Source organism: Falco cherrug, chromosome Z (assembly GCF_023634085.1).
Source record: "Falco cherrug isolate bFalChe1 chromosome Z, bFalChe1.pri, whole genome shotgun sequence".
Classification (NCBI taxonomy): Eukaryota; Metazoa; Chordata; class Aves; order Falconiformes; family Falconidae; genus Falco; species Falco cherrug.
The window spans coordinates 54,112,594-54,128,104 of NC_073720.1; the positions used below are offsets into that span (position 1 = coordinate 54,112,594).

At 48.6% G+C, this 15,511-nt stretch overlaps 1 protein-coding gene across 1 annotated transcript in view; it reads right to left on the reverse strand.

The window, feature by feature from the left end:
- Positions 1-15,295, reverse strand: part of FUT10 (fucosyltransferase 10) — a 47,403-nt gene extending 32,108 nt beyond the window's left edge. Inside the window, exon 1 of the mRNA XM_055699592.1 lies at positions 11,809-15,295. The gene's annotated coding sequence lies outside the window, so the exon portion shown is untranslated. The remainder of the gene's footprint in view (positions 1-11,808) is intronic.
- Between the last annotated feature and the right edge of the window lie 216 nt (positions 15,296-15,511).

The following is a 15,511-nucleotide window of genomic DNA, read 5'->3' on the forward strand; positions in this document are numbered from 1 at the left end:
GTGTGAGTTGTTGGATTGTTGTGTCTTGGAGGCAGTTCTAATTCTATTAGAGCTGCCCTGATCTGGTTTCACCAAAGTCATTCTTCATTGGTGTGGCAGTTGAAAAGGACTCGGGTTCAAATCCAAAGTGGTAGAGATGGCACCACAAGGCACTCAGTGTACTAATAGGCATATAGAAATGACAATATACAATACTGTGTAACAATTAACATCACACAACTTAATTAATTGGCTGTTTTCACCCAAAATCAAGTCCCCTTGAGGCACACATCAAACTTCCCCATCCTTCCGTATTACCTAGTAAGTGCTCCCGGGTCCATTAGCAAAAGCGGTCCCACAAGTGTGTTTGCCTTTGCCTGAGGCAGGAATGACCCAGACTGTGTTCCCAGACATAATGTTAAGGTGGACTACTGGAACTGTGTCCCTTTCTACAGCATGTAGAAGCTTTGGTTGGGCGGGTCCAGCTTGTCTGATAGGTCCTGTGGTGTTGACTAACCAGGTGGCCTTTGCTGAGTGTGTATGCCAGTGTTTGAAAGCTCCACCACCCTTTGCTTTCAGTGTAGTCTTTTAACAGTCCGTTACATCACTCAGTTTTCCCAGAGGCTGGTGCATGGTAGGGAATGTGATGCACACGCTCGATGCCATGCTCTTTGGCCCAGGTGTTTACGAGACTGTTTCAGAACAGTCTCTGTTGTCTGATTCTGTTCTGTTCTGCTCTTTCTGGGGTGCCGTGTCATCACAAGACCTGCCTTTCAAGGCCCAGGATAGCGCCTTTTCAACCTGTGGCATGGGGCACAGGGTATGTTTCCAGCCATCTGGTGGTTGCTTCCACCATTGTAAACACAGGGCGTTTGTCTGGGTGAGTCTGGGGGAGTGCAATATAGTCAGTCTGCCAGGCCTCCCCGTACTGTTATTTCAGCCATCATCCTCCATACCACAGAGGCTTTTAACTGCTTGGCTTGCTTAATTGCAGCACATGTGTCACATTTGTGGATTACCTGTGCAGTAGCGTCCGTGGTTAAGTCCACCCCTCGATCCTGGGCCCACCTATATTTTGCATCTCTTCTTTGATGGCCTGAGGTGTCATGGGTCCACCGAGCTATAAGTAACTCACCCTTACGTTGCCAATCCATATCCACCTGAGCCACTTCAGTCTCAGCTTCTTGATCTACCTGCTGGTTGTTTCGGTGTTCTTCAGTGGCCTAGCTCTTGGGTACGCAAGCATTTACGTGACGTACTTTTACAACCAGGTTCTACCCCCCTCCCCGAGCAGCAATATCTTGCTGCAGTGTGGCAGCCCAGATGGGTTCACCTCTCTGTTGCCAATTACTTCGCTTCCATTGCTGCAGCCGCCCCCACAGGGCATTTGCCACCATCCATGAGTCAGGATAGAGTTAAAGCATCAGCCACCTTCCTCATTCAGCAACCTCTAAAGCCAGCTGGGTAGCTTTCACCTCTGCAAACTGACTTGATTCCCCTTCAGCAGATTCTGCATCATGTCACAGGGGTCTCCATACAGCCGCCTTCCACCTCTGTTGCTTTCCTACCAATACCACAGGACCCATCGGTAAATAAGGCATACTTCTTTGCGGTCAGGCAGTTCATGGTACGATGGGGCTTCTTCAGCACGTGTCACCTTTTCTTCTGGTGACATCCTGAAGTCTTTGCCTTTTGGCCAGTCCATAAGAATTTCCAAGATTCCTGGATGATTGGGATTGCCTATCTGAGCTCGTTGTGTAATCAGCGTGACCCACTTACTCCACCTAGCAGCAGTTGCATGATGTGTAGAGGAGGCCCTCCCTTGAAACCTCCATCCCAGCACTGGTAACCGGGGCGCCAGAAGGAGCTGTGCTTCACTACTGATCATTTCCAAGGCAACTCGAACCCCTTCATAAGCTGCCAGTATCTCTTTTTCAGTTGGAGTCTGGTGGGCATCAGATCCTCTCTATCACCGACGCCAGAAGCCCAAGGACTGACCTTGAGTGTCCCCTGGTGCTTTCTGCTAGGTGCTCCAGGCAGGGCCATTCTCCCCGGCTGTGGTGTAGAGCACATTCTTTACGTCTTGCGCAGTCCAAACTGGCACAAGGCCTTGCTCGAACTATCTCTCGTTTAATTTATTCAGAGGCTTGTTGCTCAGGGCCCCATTTAAAATAGTTTTCCTTTCACATCACGCGATAAAGAGGGTTTACAATCGTACTGTAACTTGGTATGTTCATTCTCCAAAAGCCCAAAACGCCTAAGAAAGCGTGAGTTTCTTTCTTACTAGTTGGTGGAGACATCCCTGCTGTTTTGTTGATCGCATCTGTTGGGATCTCACAACATACATCCTGCCATTTCGTCTCTAAAAACTGGATCTCCTGTGCAGGTCCTTTGACTTTACTTTGTTTTATGGCAAAACCGGCTTTCAGATGGATTTGGGTGATTTTCTCCCCTTTCTCGAAAAGTTCTTCTGCTGTATTGCCCCGTACGATGATGTCATCAATGTCTTGCAGGTGTTTTGGACCTTCACCCCGTTCCAGTGCAGCGTGGATCAGTCCATGGCAGATGGTAGGGATGTGTTTCCAGTTTCCGCCCCTGGGGCAGTCGATTCCAGATGCATTGGACACCTTTCAAGTGAAGGCAAACTGTGGCCTGCACTCTGCAGCCAAAGGGATTGAGAAAAGTGCATTTGCAGTATCAGTGGCGGCGTACAACTTGGCTGCCTTTGATTCCAGTTCATGTTGAAGTTCTAGCATGTCTGGCACGGCAGCACTCAGTGGCGGCACTAACTTCATTCAGGCCACGATAGTCCATTGTTAGTCTCCATTCTCCATTAGGTTGTCACAGTGGCCGTATGGGGGGCTATTAAAGGGTGAATGGGTTCTGCTGAGATCGCTCCTTAGTTCTCTGGTTGGCGAACCAGCTCCTGGGTGGGAATCGGTGAGTCTCGGTTGGTGCGGTATTGCCCCCGGTGCACCGTGGTAGAGGCGATCAGCGCCTGCTGTTCCTCAGCTTTCGGTAATCCCCACCACAGAAGGTTCTTCTGAAAGACCAGGCAAGGTAGAAAGCTGCTCGATTTCCTCTGTTTCCAGAGCAGCTATACCACAAGCCCACTGATACCCTTTCGGATCCTTGAAACACCCTCTCCTAAGAGAGTCTATGCCAAGGATACGAGAGGCTTCTGGGCCAGTCCCGATGGGATGTTTTTGTCACTCCTTCCCAGTTCAGCCTCCAATACAGTTAGCTGTTGAGATTCCCCCTGTCACTCCAGAAATACTGGTTGGCTCGGCTCCTTCATAGCTTGATGGCGTTAAAGTACACTGTGCACCTCTATCTACTAAAGCTTTATGTTCCTGTGGGTCTGATGTGCCTGGCCGGCAGATCCACATGGTCTGGTAAACGCAGCTATCCGTGTCCTCCGCCTGGCTGCAGGCAGGGTCGCTGTAATCCTGCTTGTAGGATTCTCCACCAGGGTGGCAAGTGGTGCGAAGCGGATGTAGCGTGGAGTAGTTCTGGTCACTTATGTCTTGGCAGAATGGATTAGAATTCATTTTCACAGGATTGTGGGTAAAGCCAGCTGTATCAGTCTGTCTGGAAAGCTGCCCTCTGGAGACTGGAGCAGCAACCTTCTTGGAAGACTCTTTATTTATGATTATTTTTCCTTGTAATTAATGCGCCTGTGCCTCCAGGACTGAGGTGGCTTTTCCATCCCACCTCCTCATGTTCTCTCCATGGTCCCACAGGTAAAACCACAGGGTACCCTGTGGTATCTCCTGTGTTCTCCCTCCCAAACAGAAGGGCATCTCTGGTTGATGGCTGAGATGCAGGTCCATACAGGTGAGGAACAGGATATCCTCATCAAGTTGCTGGACCGGTCTCTCCACAGCTGAGGTGATGGAGGTAGAGCCGCTATCTTCATAACTTCATCCACCGTTGGTGCATCGTCTTTTCAACTCATTGTTGCCAGTGAGTTGGCACATGATGATGGTCTGCTCTGTACCAGTTTCTGTCACATGGGCTGCGTGCATAAGGACTTTGCCAGGATCCATGGGTGACCATGGATCATCCTGGTTATAAGAAGTCATGTCTTTCACAGCTAATTCCCTTGAGTGTCCGGTTCTCTGTTGCGGTCCACTTGCCTGCGTGACGTGTGGTACCCTCCTTGTAGGGGTACCTTAACATTTGACAGGAGTCCCTTCCAGAGGCTGAGGGCTTGCATTCCTTTTGCATGCCCTGTCAACGTCTCCTTCTTTAGAAAGTGATCCCAGCTGCTTGGCTTCCCTACCCTCCACTTCTATAGTATTAGCCCTGTTATTCTAGCATCGAAGTAACCAGGCGATAAGGTGTTCACCTGATTGACAGGCATAATCTTTCTGCATTATCCCACTGTTCATTCAGAAACAGAAATCGGGAGGTTAACTGTTGTTCTGTTCGCTGCGTTCATCCTGATCCTGTGATGGCCCTGCTTCATCCTCCCCCTTTACAAAATGAGCTGCTTTCCGTTTCCATTTCTTCTTCATATATAGAATCTATACTTCTCCTTCAGTATAGGCGCCACTGATACTGACACTGCCGCGGGAGCCAGAGCAACCACGCGGGAGCTGGAGTAGCCATGAGGTTAGTAGTTAGAATTAGTTGCTTAAATCTCCACCAGGTCCAGGAGGTGCAAACCCCGTTCAGTGTTCCTAGCCAGCAGGGTCACGACCCGCGCTGTGGTGCATCCGACGGACCAAAGATACTCAGAATTGCCAGAAACCCTAAATTTTTCAGTAATTGGCCCCGGGGGGGAAGGAGGAGGCTGGGATCCCGCCCACAGGCCGGCTCCCAGGAAAAGGGAAGCCAGAGGTGCAGTTGCCGGCATTTGCCGCCAGGGGCCGCCCGACCCACAGGGGCGGCACCACCGCCGAGTGCGCAGGGCACGGTGTTACGGCCCACGAGTCCATCGCATGTAAACCAACGCTGCATAGTACTACACTGGGATGACTTTAGCCCAAGTCTCAAGGAGGACAAACAGCACAACACGTACTGCACGTAAATGAAAGCAGCACTAAGTAGGGCCATCAACTAGTTTAAAATCCGGTGTAGTATTCCCCTAGTAAAGAGGTATTGCAATGAAAGAGTGCAGTGGTAATAGTCTCGGGTCACTGCTGCTGCTGCTGGTAGCCAGGTGCAGTCAAGACATGCATTAAGGCTTAATTACAGAAATGCACCAGTAAAGGGTTAATTTCCTGAAATAAATACATAAAGCTATACCTGCAATTTATAAGGCACAAAACCAATTTCTCATGCCTCGGTTTACCCACTTGTGGTTCCTAACACGGTCACATCAGATGCAGCAGTAATGACTGCAGGTAACTTAGCTACTAAAGTAACCTACTTCTGGTTAGTGCAGGCAGGTGCTGCAGTTGTTGCTTTATGTGGGAGCAGCTACACAGCACTGACAGCACATACTATTATTGTATGCAACTATCACCAAGTGTAATTTTGTAATAAAACCAACTTAAAGCATTTGAAATTTTTTAGTGTGTTTCTTTGGGTCTTTAATGTGCATAGTCTGTTCTTCTCAGATGCTAATTGAGATAAAATGCCCCTTTTTAGGGACAATAGATTCTGTCGCATTGAGGTGTCTTGCACTGGAATATTCTCATCCCAGAAACTTTCCGGGCACTTGATGAATTTAGGAGCCTTGAATTCCTATCTGCACAGTTAGGAAAAATGCTTTGAGGACCCTAGAAGAACCGCTTATTTTTTTCTTGGAGTTCTGTTCCGACAGCTGAAAATCTGAATTTTTTTTTTTTTCTTCACCCTTTGTAACCAGACCAAACTGAAGTCATAGGACAGAACAGATTATAGCTAACTGGTAATGTTACGTATCTTCATTGAACTGGAAGGGAAGGAATGGGTTTATTGGGGACCTTTTTGCGTTAAATGTCTTAACCCTGTGGCTCCTGTAGGGTTTTTGTATCTTTTTCCATGCATATATTCAGCCAAAAAGTATTTTTGCTCCCCTTTGTGAAAGAGAGAAGACATCTTCAGTACAGAACTGCAAAGGGTGCGTGTGCCTGTACAAGAAAACTGCTGCATCTGCCCTGATTTCAGTCGATGGCTATTGTAAACTGGGTTCTTAGCATAGAGTGCTTGTGTGATAGGAAATATTTTCTTGGAGATAATCATAAAGGGAATAAATACTAGTATTTATGTCATAATATGAACAGTCTGTCTGATACTAAACATTAAAATCTGCTGCTGTAATTAAACTGTAGTGGAGATTATTTTAGACACTTGAAATACATTAATGCAATGCATTCTTTAAATCTAGAACAACTCATGGGGAATGGAATTAATAAATGAAAGCTGCGTAATTTTTCCATGTTTTTTCCACTTCCCCAGCAGTAGAGAAAACACGTGACCACGACCACTTAAAATGGACATGAAGTTCAGACTCTTGGAGATTTGTTATCTGCTTTTTTTTTAAACCACATTTGACGCTCCAGCATAGAACAAAAAGTATACATTCCTACCCCCACGAATTGTTCCTGTTTGAAACTACACTAAATACGGGGTACTGGATGTTCAAGGTCTTCAGGACAAAGTAATATATTTGCCGCAGCCAGTCAAGAAAGCTCAGAGAGAGAAAACAGACAAATGCAATCCTTAAAATAAATGTCACCAATGAAGAGGGAAGAGAGTTGCGCCTCTGCATATAGTGTTATTGAGTTCCTGTATCTTTCGTAAACAAAATTGAGACGGTACGTGGAATAAGGCTGAGTATTCTTTATAGACACTGGCATGAATTTCAGTGAAAATAACTCATCCCAAGGTGAGATGATGAACAGTGTCCACTGGGACAGCGTATTTTGGGATGTGATCTTAGTCACTTGTGGTCTGAGGAAATACCAAGATTTACCCCTGTTGTGGTTCTGTGTCAAGAACGGTGGGCTCTTCTGACAAGACTCAGACTATTTTCTCATGATGTGGCCAACTTGCAGCCTTCTCATTCTTGAAAATGTCTAGATGTAGAGAGTCATCTACTGACAAGGTTAACAGCGCTTTATACTGGTTATACAAGCACAGTGATACTTGCAAAGGTATTGGCACTTCTGAGTTTACCAGTGAAGTAATAACCAGATATGTACTCTAGCAGAAAAATATCTTCTGTAAAACAGATGTCTGACCAAACAAATCATGCAAATCCTAAGAAAACATGCTGGAGACTAAAGTTCGGGGGGGGGGGGGGGGGGGGGGGGGGGGTTGGGGGGAGGGAAACAAGATGGTCATTATGTTTTAACAGAAATTTTCAGGTTTTCTTTCAAATGTTTATGCTTGCTGTCATCTGGATAGCAAAGAAGCTCTAAGCTCTACAGTTCTCTTCAAAAGGCACCTCAGTTCTGTGATAGTCAGCCACACTCAGCAATACGGTGCTGTCAGAGCTGGGAAGACAGGCTGCCCAGCTAGTTTGCAACTGCGGCTACCAAGATTTTCATTTTAAAATGTGTCTGAGACAGAATCTTTCTCATGGAGGTGGGAGCCTGACAAAATGTATGAGCTACAGAGAGAAGAATCTTACCGTAAGTGTTAGATGACTTTAAGCTGTAAACACTACCTACCTATTACCAGTGGAAACACCTGACAATTTGTCATAAGGGCTCATCTCTACAAGGAAACTTACTGTTGTTACTGATTGTGTGTTAGCAATGTGACTCGTGTACAATTTTATTACTGAAGAGCTGTGCCTAAAGGGGAAAATGTGCTGGCACAACTGTCCCTTGTAAATCAGTATAATTGAAACATTCAGTGGAGTACGGAGCATGGGAAATAATTTCCTATGACTGCTTTCGTCAGAGGCTGATGTACTTGCCTTGGTATAGCTGTGTCTGTGTCTGCCTAAGCTGTTACTGACTTCTATCTTACTGTCTCCGCAACTCAGCTGACAAACAGCATGCAAGTCCTTCCTAATCTACGCAGTGCAAAACCACCTCGGCGAGCACAGAATGCTTCTGTCTGTTGCTGTCTGTGCTGAGGCAGATTAGGAGCATGCTGCTTAGCTGGACCTTCTGTGGGAGCAGTATCCTCCAGCAGGGAAGCAGCAAGGTTTTTAATCACTCACACCACACAAAACATTTCTGTTCGAGTGCTAGCAGGCAATTCATGCAGTCCAGTGGTGACAAGGAGCTTAAGGAGATACGGGCCCCTACAAGAGCACAAAATGCCTTAAAGCCAGCAAAGGGGTAAGGGAACAACATTAAGTGATGGTGTGGAGTCGTCCCTCGTGGGGTCAAACAAAGGCTTTGCAAGTGCTGGTGGACTTGCCTATATGCAAGTTCAAAATAGGCAGGGGAGACACTGCAGCTGTGGTTTTCTTGCCCTGTGCACGTGAATAGGGAGAGAATTTCTTTATGAACACCTTGAGACACGTCTCAGATGTTACCCCAGATATGGCATGGTGGATGCAATAATATGAACAATGCTCCTGAGTCTAGCTCATGCCCTTTTCTGAACACCAGTGCCTTATGCGTGTTCCTGACATTGTGGGATAAGGTGTGTGCTTTGCACTTTCTATTCCAAGTCTGGGTTTAGTCAGTGATTACCCCTGTGTCTTTTGGGTTGGCAGCATGTTTCCCTAGTGTATCTTCTGCTTAAGGCAGATTGAGTTGGAAAACTTGGGTAAGATGATGTTTGGCTGAGTTCTGGCAAGCCTGTTAATTTGGCAGTACAGCATTTTACTTCTGGTTCATAGAAGTCAAATATCTTTCAGTATTTAGTTTTTCCTTTAAATAACCATCTCTATTAAATATCTCCAAGTGAAAACACTTTCTCTCCCTTTAAGGCTGTAAGGTCAAGCTTTTGGCACAATATATTCTAACAGCAAAGGATAAAAAAATTACACTTGAATGTAAAAACTACATTATTTTTGTCCCATAACAGGTCCTTTCCAGAATCCTTGGCAGTCTGACTGTTCTGTGCAATTCTGGACATGAATAACACTGCCATTTTAAAGTACTCTGTGTATGTTTACATGAGTACACTCGGTATGGGTGCCTACTCAACACAGGTGCAAAGTGCATGAAGTCTGATGCAGAGACTAGAAATCTCTGAAGTAGGCAATAATGTGTTTTTCTCCACAATATCTTACCTAATGCTTAAGTGCTCAACTCACAGTATAAAACTGCCAGTTATTTTGTCTGTTCTTCCTTTCTCTGCTCTTAGCATCCTTTCATCTTAATGCACCATTTGGTTTAAAAACATACACTCTTCGGACACAAGATAATGAAAATTAGGATCCTGTTCCTGGATGAGAAGCGATGCTGTTGGCACTGCTGAGAGAAGGACATGTACAAGTTCCGGGCCTCCCTGTGCCCACTCTGAAAATAATACCTTAACTCTGCAGCCAGGGCAGGCCCTGAATTTGCTTAAAAGGAAAAACAAATATGTGTTTTTTTTTAAAAATGTAGCATGTAAAGAGGCTCACAAGTGTGTGCATGTGAAGGGTCAGGACAAAGCTACCAAAATCAAGGGCGTATGCAGTTATTTAGGTTTCTGTAAGTACTTTGCATGAAGAGCTAATAATAGAAGCCTCACCAAATTCAGCTAGGAAACCCACCTCAGGATGTCTAGATGTCCTTGGGGCTAGGACTCTGTGCTCCATTACATGTGTCACCCATCGCTGTTCCTCAAGAAGCCATGGGATGTTAAGTCTACCTAAAATTTCAGCCTTGGGGAATTAAAATCGCTGTGTCATTTTCCTGCTGCTGTGCAGCAGGGGAAGTGGATGTGGATCACTAGATGTGCAAAATTCACCCCAAGCTCCCTGACACTGGCTACCTGGGCAAGCAGAGTTGTCATTAGGACAACTCTTTCTCCATGCAACATCACTAATTTCACACCTGCTGATTAAGCATGGAAGAGCAGCTGCTTGGTAAGTCAATACATAGCACCACAGAGGGTTCAAACACAAGTATCCCGGGAGGGGTTAAATTGTCATGTTCATTAACAGCTGTTGGTGTTAAAGGGAAAGCAATTGTTCATTAACTAAAATGATGTCTCCTCTGACCCTGTTGAGTCCTGGTGTTCTAAAATAACTGTGTGACTACACCCCTCTCCTTGGAAGCACGGGTTTTGAGGCCAGTTTACACCTTTTGGAGACATGTCTCCAATCAGAGTACTACACTCATGCACCTTCACAAGTTGGGCAGTTTCGGTCCCCTAAAGCCAGGCGTGTTACGGTAAGTTTCTCTGGTCCCTCTGTAATGAAGTGCCAGCCATTGCAGACTATTTCTGTAAAGAAGGGTTGAAGGACTCCTGCTTCTTGGAAGTTAGGGGAGGACTAAGGCCTAACTGGGGAAATCCAGCGTGCTGTTGCAGGTCCAAAAGAGGTTGCATTGCTCATCAGGAAGCAGGACTGAGGACTTCAGTGAAGAAGGGGAAAGATGGAACTCTTCCTTATCCACTGGGTTTTTTAGCTTTCACGGTGTTTTGCTACATGCTGGATGTTGCTGTGTGAAAATCCTAACTCCTGGCAACAGGAGTAGGTGCAAATTCCAGCTTTGTCATAAAAAAAAAAAAAAAGTTGGGAGAAAGATAAGACTATTTCTCAATGTAGAGGAGTAAAGGTTGAAAATGTGGGTATTCTGAAAGCTCAGAAAGCAGAAAGACACACACAAAAAATGCTTAATAAACTGTTATTTTATAACTCATCTCTTTCAGAGACATGCCTCATGTAGTTCAGGCTGGGTTTCTATGAAAATCAGTTGGATATCATTGTATTGTCCCCATGTGTGTGCACCTGCCAGCTTTCCCCCCATCCTAATCCCACTCACAAATTTCCAAAAACCTGACAAAATGGGACAGGTCCCAAAACTACTGCCTGCCAAGGTACTACCTCTGTGGTGCTGGCAGCCAGAGGGAAAAAAAAAAGATCCTCTTTCTGTCTCCACCACAATGTGAGTTCATATCTTCCCATCAACCGCCAGAAAAGCCTTTTAGTAAAACCTCACACAAAACTATGCTGGGAGAGTTCTGCTCTGCACAGGACAGAGTTTTTGAAGGTTTTGTGTGGGCATGAAAGTGCGCAGCTGCCAGCTGAGCGCTTTTCACGTCAGGTGGGATCTTTTATAAACCCCTCGTATCTTCTGTGCCTCCTGCATTATAGCTAAAATGGGGCACCAGGAGGGGAAGGGGCTGAACTCTGTGCACAACTGTGTTGGCAAGATCTACTCAAGGCACACCCTGGAGCAGAACAGTATCTCTAATACCACATGTCCTACCCTGCACACGGCAAAAAGTAAGACTCCGATGACCCACTGAACGCTCCCCTACAGCCTACCCTGTGGAAAAAAGTTGTAGCGATCATTCCATTTTCAGGTATTCCTCCAGAAGGGGAACTGCCCACGCCATGGGTATGCTGTACCAGCCGCCCCAGGGTATTGCGCTGTGTCACGGCTTCATTCTTGCACTTGCGGTGCCCAACACTCGGTACTTTTAACCAGCGGGCCGATGCGCTCCGTGCTTGGGATGGGCCACACAAGGCTCCGTCCTGTCCCAGCTCTGCTGGCAAAGGTGAGTTCACAGCGCTCTCCCACCTCGGCCAGGCCGAGCGGACGCCTTGTGGGCTGGAGGGAAGAAGCATAAATCACCGCTCCCGCCTGTCCTGCGGAAGCAGCAGCTCCCCTCAAGTCCTGCCGAACTTCCCACCAGCTCTCCCCGCCGCCTCTCCTGCCAGCCCCGCTCGCTGCATCCCTGCGGGCTCAGCATCCCAGCCGGGGCTGCGCCTGCCCCCCACGCCGCCCCTCCCGCCCCGCCGGCCCCGGCCGGGCACCCCGCTGTACTCACCCCGCCGAACTCCTCCCGCCTCGCCGCCGTCCCGCCCCGGCTGGGTTTGAGGGGCTTTGGGGTAGTTCTTGGCTTGTTTTTTTACTTTCGGTTGGTGCACCCACCCGGTGCGGGGCGGGCGGCGGGGCGGGGGCTGGGCGAGCGCGAAGCGGGGCCCCGCGGCGGGGCGGCGCGGACCTGCGGCTCCCTCCGCCCACCGCGCTGCCAGCCGGGGGCGGGGGGAGCGGCTCTTTCGGGGGCCCTCAGGGCCCTGAACACGGAACGCAGAGGGCTAATCGGCCTGGGAGCGCCATCGCCTCCACCCCGCCCGACTGCTCCTGCTGCACGTCTCGCGCTGCATGACCCCTCTGTCACACACACACACACGAAATAAACCCGGCATTCTCTGGGGCCTGTCGCTGTCAGCGTAACTGTTCTTCCTGCGGTTTTATGGTTTTCGCATCGGTGCCGTTATCTTAGCTGGTGCTACCCTGACAAGGGCTTCCACTGCATCGAGCCAGGGGGCTGTCAAAAAAAGAAATGAGTCATGGCAGCCAGGAAGACCCCCTAGCGCCTGGAGAGCCGGCTCCGGCTGCCGGGAGGAAGCGCATCCTTCATCCCTCGGGCGCGGAGCTGCGGCGGGCATCCCGTCCGAGACCAGAGACCATGCCTCGCTCCCTGCCTTGCCGAGGCACCTCCGCAGGGCAGTGCGCAGCGATCAGGAAACAGTCCTGTCAGCCAGCCCGGCGCTTCCAGAGGTTGGGCCCTCTTTATGCAGGTTTTGACGTTTGCTATCAGTGGTGAAGGGTACTGACTCTGAAAGGGTGGTGCTGCTGGCTGACAACAGAGCCAATATTCTTCCACCCAGTACAGACGCAAGAACCAAAGGTTTGTATTTATAACGCGCGTATGTCATTCAGAGACAACTGTATCAACACAGAGATATTTGATACCTCCACGGTTCTTCACATGTACTTGTATTTACACACAATCACTGGAAAGCACCAGATCTGCTGCTTCTAACCCAGATGCGGTGGGCAGGGGGGTGCAAGGTGGTGCTCACCCGGGGGAGCGGAGGGAGGAAGAATCCCAGAGGAGGCAGAGGGAACACCCGATGTGCCTCAGTTGAAACGCATGAGTGATAGAAATCACGAAGACGTTGTGCACACAACTCATCTCCTTACTCTACAGCAGGTCCTGCCTGCAGCCTTCCTGAGAGGCTCAGCAGGGTACCCACTAGACAGCCTGAATCCAGTCCTCTGCGGCAGTTTAAGTGACCCCTGCCATGCTGGCTCTGTGCCCTTTCCTCCATAGCTACGCTTGCCTGCAGCCCATTTGGAGCAGTGCCCACCTATTGCTGCACATACTGCACCACAGAGCTCCGATTTCTCCCTGAGCTATCAGGCTCCTCCCAAGGCACAAACTAGTAACTGACACTGCAGTGCTGGGACATGACGGATTTATTTATCCTCCGCTCTTTGTGCTTCATCACAGGTCTCATCCGAATTGTTGCCTCTTCTCAAAGGTCCCAGCTGCTGGAGACAGTTTTAAGTAGAAGCTTGGTGTGGGGTGTTAATATTCTCTGTGAAGTGTCGTCACAGATACTAGACCTGTAACATGAACACTTTCCACTGATTACGAACCAGCCGTATGTTGTCAAGCAGATCCGGGCTAAGGCAAGAATCCTGCCTTTGCAGGCCTGACTAAGGCTTTCAGTGTGCCTTGAGGCTGAGAGGACTGACGCTGGCATGCCACAACGAGAGCGTAGTTCAGTAAATTGAATGGAGTGGTTGGAGGCAGATCAGAAGCCTGGTACAGCTTATGGGAGGATATGCTGTGATCCCAAATGGGTTTTTTGGTCTGGTCCGTCATTTTAAAACTCAGTTACACTCATGGGTTTCAAGCTTCCCGAGTTGGCAGACTCCCAAGTTGCTCTCATTAATGACACGACTTGTTTGGAATATGCTTCAGCTTCCTCAGATAGCTTGCTTTTTCTCAGTTACCATTCCTCAAGCCTTTAGAAGGAGTCCACAGACCCAACAACACACAGGTTCAGACAGAATGCAGAACCTAGTCCCGAGGGCAGAGGGATAGCTTTCCTATCTGCTGCACTACCCATGCCGTCAGCAAGCTATTCTTGGACCAGCTCCATCCAGTGGTGGGCATCGCAGAAGCCCACTGTTGTTTCTTGTCCTGCTATGCCACTCTGAGGAAATAAGCCGATACCGCAGGGTCTGGCTTGCCTGTAACGCATGTTAAATAGCTGGTAAAGATGATAAGCAATGGCGATGGCAGGTCATTCATTACATGTTAGTTCTGGGCAAAACTTGACCAAAAAGTCCAAATCGTTGCTCAAACAGCAGAGCTGATAAACCAGATTTCTTCAAGACCTGTGTCTCAAGTGCCCTTTGCCCCTGGAGAGCTTTCGGTATCTAATGAACTCGCAATGCAACCTTTGACTCTGCAGGTCAGCAACAGTGACTTTCTCATCTGCTCTGCCTCTTACAAAACAGTATTTACTCTTTTGAGGTTTCTGTCATTCGTATGTGCACATTTTTAATACACCTTGTTTCTTATTAGGCCCATCTTGGTTCTTTCTCTTTTTTTTTTTAGAATGTTCTGCATTTTCTAACTTTTTTCTTTCACCTAGGTACTGCTGGATATCCTCTCTGCCTCTAGGTACGTCTTTCTCCATTTCGTTTCTGTTCTATTCATAGTCTTACAGCCCAAAGCAACCTTCCACTAGGTTGTTCTGGGTTTTCCCCTCCATTATGATGTTACTGTAGTCTCTATTACTGTAATACCCAGAGGCACCAACCAAACTAGGCACTCCAGTTACTGGATGAACATCCTGGCAGAAACAAATGAAGTCTCCAACTGCGCCATTAAAACAGAAAGGGCAGGAAAAAAGGCAGAGAGGCGAGGAAAGCGCAGAGGCCAAGCAACTTCCCAAAGGAAACAACACCGCTCAAGTGACAGAATAACCACCCGCGGGCCCAATTCTTCCTCGCCCCGCACCTTGCCTTTCAACTTGCAGCCATGCCTCCGCACTCCCTCACTGCTGCTCTGGCACCATTCTTCTTTCCACAGAGTCACTGCAATGCGTGGACACACCTACCGCCCTTTCAATTTAAGCACCCCAAAATTAAAGACTTTAACCCTTCCCACCACACACGGAACAGTTTCCCACCTCCCTGAACATACAGCACTGATGCAGATGTGCACATGGCCCTTACTACACATGTGCTCTGGCTGTCGTTAACCCTCCCCTCTCTAAAGCGCCTCAGCAGGCCCTGGATTATGAACCTGCAACACTGGGTCAGCTGCTTTTCCTAACCAGTAGCTTCAGTTCGGCTACTTTGCCCTGGGGACCAACAGCACTTTAGGAGATCTCCTGCCTTACCCCATCTCACGCGCCAGTTACAACTGGCTGTTTCAAAGCCTCCTCTTACTGCCACCTGTTACGGAGACCAGATCCCCCGGTTCAACTCTGAAACGGTGCTGCTGTGTGCGTTTCCACGCGGCGGGGAGGAAACACCGATCACTATGCCCGCAGCACCTGCGCAGCAGCAGTGCCGGGGACGTGCTGTTCGCGGCTCCAAGTCCCCACCTCAGCAACTGCAGCAGCGTCACCCCGAGCTCCCACCGCGCCCGCCCGGCGCCGCTGGCCCCAGGGCCTAGTCTGGGCCTTGCGCCGGCAGGCCCCGGTGCTGCGGTGGGGTGG